Here is a 7,407-nt window from a genome sequence, read left to right as displayed (position 1 = left end):
TTAGTGGAAGGAAAGAAATTATAAAGATTAGAGAATAAATGCAATAAAGAATACAAATATAAAGCAACAAAACTAAGAGTTCTTTGAAAAGATAAACAAAATGGACAAACCTTTGGCTAGACTAACCAAGAAAAAAAGAGAAGACCCAAATAAATAAAATTATAAATGAAAGAGGAGACATTACAACAGATATCACAGAAATACAAAGGATCATAATGGACTACTATGAACAACTACATGTCAACAAATTAGGTAACTTAAATAGATAAATTCCTAGAAAATAACAGCCTACCAAGATGAATCATGAAGGAACAGTAAATCTGAACAGACCAATTATTGAGTGAGGAGATTCAATCAGTAATTAAAAACCTCTCAACAATTAATAGCCCAGGACCAGATGGTTTCCCTGGTGAATCCTACCAAACATTTAAAGAATTAATACCAATCCTTCTCAAACTCTTCCAAAAATTAAAGAGGAGGGAACACTCCCAAATTTTATTTTCATTTTATAAAGCCAGCATTACCCTGATACAAAACCTAGGTAGGGACCCAAGAAAAGAAAATGACAGCTGATATGTCTGATGAATACAGATGCAAAAATGCCCAACAAAATACTAGCAAACCAAATTCAAGACACATTAAAAGGATCATACACCATGCTCAATAGGAATTTATCCCTCAAATGAAAAATGGTTCAACATATACAAATCAATAAATGTGATACAACACGTTAACAAAACGAAAGATTAAAATTATATGATCATCTCAATTGATGCAGAAAAAAAGCATTTAACAAAAATTAACAATCATTCAGGATTAAAAAATGTCTCTCAACAAATTGGTATAGAAGGAAGGTACCTTGACATAATTAAGGCCATATATAACAAGCCCATAATTAATACCATACTCCATAATAAAAGGTTGAAAGCTTTTCATATAAGATCAGAAACAAGACAAGGATGTCCAGCCTCACCACTCTTATTCAATATAGTAATAGAAGTTCTAGTCAGAACAATCAGACAAGGAAAAAAAAGGAAATAAAATGCATCAGAACAGGAAAGAAACAAACAATATTATCTCTTTTTTCACATGACATGTTACATGTAGAAAATATTAAGAGGCCACCGAAAAACTGTTAAAACTAATACATGAATTCAATAAAGTTGAAGGATAGAAAATCAACATACTAAAATTAGTTGCATTTCTAGCCAAATCTATCTTGAGAAAGAAAAACAAATCTGGAGGTATCACAGTCTCAAATTTCAAGATATAGTATAAAGCTATAGTAATCAAAACAGTATGGTACTGGCACAAAAATAGACATACAGATCAATAGAACAGGATAGAAAGCCCAAAAATAAACCCATGTTCATGTGGTCAATTAATCTATGACAAAAGGAGGCAAGTATATAATGGGGAAAAGACAGTCTTGCCAATAATTGTGCTGGGAAAATTGGACAGCTACATGCAAAAGAATGAAACTGGACCATTTTCCTACACCATACAGAAAAATAAACTCAAAATGGACTAAAGATCTAAATATGAGACCTGTAACCATAAAACTCCTTAAAGAAAACATAGTCATTAATCTCTTTGACATCATCCTTAGCAACATTTTTCTAGGTATGTCTCCTCAGGCAAGGCAAACCACAACAAAAATAAACTATTGGGACTATACCAGAATAAAAAGTTTTTCACAGCAAAGGAAACCATCCACAAAATGAAAAAGGAAATCTACTGAATGGGGAAAGATATTTCCAAGTGATATCCAATAAGGGATTAATATCCAAAACATATTTTAAAAACTTGCACAACTCAACACCAAAAAGAAACCTGATTTTTAAAAAATGGGAAAAGGACCTAAATAGACATTTTTCCAGACAGCCAACAGGAAAAGATGCTCAACATCACTAACCATCAGGGAAATGCAAATCAAAACCACAATGATATATCACCTCACACCTGTCAGAATGGCTAATATTAAAAACATAAGAAATAACAAGTGTTAGTGAGGATGTGGAGAAAAGGGAACCCTTGTGGGCTGTTGGTGGGAATGTAAATTGGTGCAAGCATTGTGCAAAATCATATGGAAGTTCCTCAAAAAACTAAAAACAGAAATACCATATGCTTGGTACTTGTACTAGTAGACATTTACTGAAAGAAAGTGAAAACACTGATTCAAAAAGATATATGTATATGTCCCCAAAAAGGATATATGTACCCCTATGTATATTGCAGTATTATTTATAATAGTCAAGATATGGAAGCAACCCAAGTGCCTATCAATAGATGAATGGATAAAAAAAAATGTAGTGAGTGTGTGTGTGTGTGTGTGTGTGTACAAAGACAGATACCATACTATTTTTGTTATATATGGAATCAGAAAAACAAAACAAATGAACAATCAAAGCAGAAACAGACCCATAAAAACAGAGAACATACTGGTGATTGCCAAAGAGGAAGGGGTTTGAGTGGATGGGCAAAATAGGTGAAGGGAATTAAGAGGGTATAAACATCCAGTTATAAAATAAATAAGGCATAGAGATGAAAAGTACGGCATGTGGACTATAGTCAATAATATTGTGATAATGTTTATGGTGACAGATCTTAACTATACTTATCCTAGTGAGCATAGCTTAATGTACAGAACTGTTGAGTTACTACGCTGTACACCTGAAACTAATATAACATTGTATGCCAACTATACTTCAGTGTAAAAAATAAATCTGTTGTGTTTCTATACACTAACAAATTATCTGAAAAAGAAATAAAACAATCCCATTTATAATAGCATCAAAAATAATAAAATACTTAGGGATAAATTTAAGAAAAAAAAAGGAGGTGAAATATCTCTACCCTGAAAACTGTTAGAAATTAATGAAAGAAACTGGAAAAGAATTAATATTGTTAAAATGTCTGTACTACCTAAAGCCACCCATATATTCAGTGTGATCCCAAATAAGATTCCAATGCCATTTTTCATGTAAATAGAAAAAAACAGCCACAAGGAGTAGTGGGTGGAGGAACTGGGTGAAGGGGATGAAAAGGTACAAACTTCCAGTTATGGGATAAATAAATTCTGAGGATATAATGCACAGAATGATGACTACAGTTAACAATACCATATAGTATGTTTGAAAGTTGCCAAGGGCAGATCTTAAAAGTCCTCATCACAAGAAAAATTTGTAATTGAGGTGATGAATGTTAACTTATTGTGATAAGCATTTCACAACATAAACATATATCATTATGTGGTACACCTTAAACTTATACAATGCTATGTCAATTATATCTCAAGAAAACTGAAAAGAAACTAAAAACTAAAAAACATTTAAATAATAAAATAACAAAAGAAAAGATTTGAACAAGATACTTTACCAAAGAAGATACATGAAGCAAATAGCACATGAAAAAAAATGATGCTTAATATTAGTCATTAGGGAAATTAGTATTAAAGCCACCATGAGATACTACGGCATACCTATTAGATAGGCTTTTTTAAAAAAGGTAATTGCAAAATACTGCTGGTGAGGATGTGAAGGAAAACATTATGATAAGTTATTAAAAAAAAAAAAAGCCAAGCTCAAAATTCTGTCATATAAAAGTCATTTCTTTTATATGACATTCCAGAAAAGGCAAAACTAGGACAGAAATCATATCAGTGGTCATCAGAGGTTAGGACGGGAGAAGGAATTATCTACAAAGGAACTTGAAGGAAACTTATGGGATGATGGGAATGTTCTGTATCTTGACCATGGAGGCAACTGCATGACTGTGTAAGTTTTTCAAAATTCATCAAACTGTACACGGAAAAAGGGTGAATTTTGCAATATGTAAACTGTACCTTAGTAAACCAAAGAAGGCATTAAAATAAATCCAAAATTAAACGCATATAAATCACCCTCTGAATGATTTTAATGACATGTACTCAAATTAAGTCAGGGCAGAATTCAGAACATTATTTGAATTATTGAAATTTCTTTTTATGATGGACTTTCAGATGAATAAAACACATTTTCCTAAAGTGTTTGTCACAAAAAAATGTTGTTCAAAAGTGAGACATAATTTAGTATTACTATCATCAATTAGCATCTATGGTAATCACCTGTGACATAATTTAACACTCATTGATGCAAATATTTGAGAAACATTTCCAGAGTGTAACTAGACCACAGACCTGAAAGGACTCACTTCTCCCCAGTTCTGGACCAGTAGGATATGCTTCAGACTTCTCCAATAAACATTCATAAGGTATGAGCAGATGAGATCAAATCTTACAAAAATAACTTCAAACTTAGCTTCAGCCGGTCCATAACAGTAAAGCTGTTTAATATTAGAAAATAGTATCACACAGTATAGCAACATCACAAAGATGGTAATTAATACACTTAGAACAAATGAAACCTATCAAAGACATTTTTTGTTGTTGAATAAATGAATAATAATTGTCATGACAGTACAATTTAAAAAGGCTTTTCATTTCATGTGTGTTATCAGCGCTTCAATATAGAACATATTGTCAAGATTAGTGACATATGGGTACCAACGGTTTTTTTCAAACACTGAATGCCAGTATTTTCTGGTAAATGCCAATTTTCACACAACAAATTAACTAAACATAACACAATTTCAGGAGATGATGATATCAGCATAATTCACCCAAATTACAAAAATAGCAACACTTAAAATCATGCACATTATTCATAAAACTTCTCTTTAAACTTCTACAAACTTTCCCAGAGTAAAAAGATTCCTCAAAAGCCTCGTGATAACATTAAACTACAAAATTCACTCTGGAAATGCAGGGAGTTATTTTTCAAATTTTTGCTTTAAGATTTTTTTTAATCTGTGAAAATATATAGTGAGGAGCGTGTTGAGATAGGTGGAGGAAAAAAGAGCTTCTAGTTGATGGATTCAATATGTCTGAAAATACTTCAGTAATGTAGAGAAAAAACTTCAAGAGCAAGAATGTATTATAAATAGAAGCCTTTCAGCAAGATGGACAGGTGAGCAGTTCTTGCATCAATTGCATCCACAGGAGAGAGGTCTTGAAGAATGCTAGTTTATAGAATCTTCTGTATGATAGAGTTGGCTACATCCAATGGTTCATCTTTTACTAGAACAATGTCATAAGAGCCCATGTTCTTTTCTAAAAGCTCATCCACCTATCATTTAGCCATCCAATTTTCAGAATGTGTTCAACATTGGCTACTCCATCTGCCATTCTTATATCCCCTTGGGAATCTCCCAGCAGAATTATGTTGCTACTATCTTTTCATTGATTGAAATATTCTGTATTCTTCAAGGCACCATCATGTTTGTTAAATAAAGGAATTAGTTTGCCTTTAAATCCTATGAGCACCCCATTATCATCAAAATCCATGAAGTTGGATACTACTGTGATGTTCGGGTGATAAATGCTAGCTTGATGGATTACCTCCTCCAGTATATCACCAATACCAGCTGAAAATATGAACACAGGGAGACTGTATTGTTGGGAGTTTATCAAAGAAATTCTCATACCCTTCCTTGAGCATAACATCAGATTCTGCCACCATGTGATTTAGTATACCGTTCTACCATGTAGGAGTACTTCTCTTCTACAATAAGAACAGGATCAATTTCAATAGCATATTTTTCCTTTAGTTGCAGTAAATTTTCTCAGCATTCATGTAACCAGCTTACTGTTGTCAATAACAACAACATTTTGGGCATCTTTTCCCTTCATAGGAAAATCTACTCAGTGTCATATCAAAGTCTGTTATTTTTTTTAATTTTATTATGTTATGTTAATCACCATACATTAGTTTTTAATGTAGTGTTCCATGATTCATCGATAGTGCATAACACCCAGTGCTCCATTCAATACATGCCCTCTTTAATACCCATCTGTTATTATCTGAAGTTTGGCAGCTCCTCCCTTAATAAGACCACAGATCATTTCTTCTACTCTTACAGGGTTCTTATTTTGAACTCAACTTCTCTGGAATTCTTCCATCATTTTCATATGTAGAGTGGAATCTTGATTAGGCATTTCTTGGTTCTCCAATCTTCCTTAGGGCACTCAAGTTCTTTTGTCCTCGAATTTGTCCTAGGATAACAGCATAGGTGACAAGCAATATCCAGAGATGCAGGGCTTGGATACAGACATCTTGATAATCTTGGTCTTCCACGTTGTCTTCCTCTTCAAGGTACATATGTACTGGGCCAGCACCCCCACCACCTCCCACAACCAGGGTGCACACATTGGCACTTGCCACCCACAGCCATCCTCGCCACAGCTGCCTGGTCCATGAATGGGGTATCCTGCGCCTCCCAGCCAGAAAAGAAAAAATTCAAAGACATTTTAATGGACCAGATATTATAACTCTCAGATCACTCAAAAGCAAAATGATAAAAATGTAATATAAGACCCAAGAACACTATTTAACAGTGAACAGAAGAATCGAGTTATATACATGGAATTTTTAGTTATAGCCTCTCTACTGAGGTGTACCTCAGACTGGGACCCAATGGCATTAAGTACTAGTCCCATCTATACCAAAGCAGTTTCCCTACTGCTCATATCCATGTTTGAAATAGTTAAAGAACCCAGCAATTTCAATAAGGTCTTACTGTGAATATGAACTCACCAATGCTTCATAAGTCCCCAGAGATAAGCAATCTATACAGGGTTGGCTTCACGGACATGCCACTTATGCACTCAGGTGCATAGATTAGAAGGGCCTGAAGTTGGTTTAATGCTGTCACTATCTTGAAATTCTTAACAATTTAACAAGGGCCCCATATTTTAATTTTGCATTGGGCCCCACAGATTATGTAACTGGTCCTAATTATAAATACCAAAACTGACATGAGGATTCTGAGTTACTCTTTACTATAGTCACTTGTGTCATGCATTTGACAAAAACTAACCAAATTTTTTCTTGAAACACTTTAGTTAAAAAACTACAACTGTTAAACCGGCAAGTTGGACTCATACAGTACCTAGGAACTTCCCGTAAGATAGGCAGGTTGCAAGGACAGTGCATTTGTTTCCCAGTTTGGAACTTCCACTTCCTACTCCAGATAAAATAGGGTAAAGAGAAAACTAGAGAGACTCTCCTCTCAGGTGATCAACTGTCTTTGTATGGGAGCACATATTTAAACTTGTTTTTCTCTGAATTTTCATTTTGATCTTTGGTGAGTTCTTCCTCCTAAGAAGTTTTATATATTAATTTATTCACTCCTTCAATAAATTTTTTCTGATGAGTACCAACTATGTGCCAAGCATTGTGCTCAGCACTAAATAGAAAATACAAAACAAGGCTAAACAAAAATAAAACAAGAAAACAGTCTTCTTCCACATAAAACTTAAAGTCACCAAATCAGTCACTCCTAACTTCTCATTTATAGTCTTCACAATTT

At 33.7% G+C, this 7,407-nt stretch overlaps 1 pseudogene; it reads right to left on the bottom strand.

Annotated features, from left to right (window-relative positions):
• Positions 1-4,321: 4,321 nt before the first annotated feature.
• Positions 4,322-6,294, bottom strand: LOC113937677 (annotated as a pseudogene).
• Between the last annotated feature and the right edge of the window lie 1,113 nt (positions 6,295-7,407).

Source organism: Zalophus californianus, chromosome 4, assembly GCF_009762305.2.
Source record: "Zalophus californianus isolate mZalCal1 chromosome 4, mZalCal1.pri.v2, whole genome shotgun sequence".
NCBI classification, from domain to species: Eukaryota; Metazoa; Chordata; class Mammalia; order Carnivora; family Otariidae; genus Zalophus; species Zalophus californianus.
This window is presented reverse-complemented; position numbering and strand designations above follow the sequence as displayed.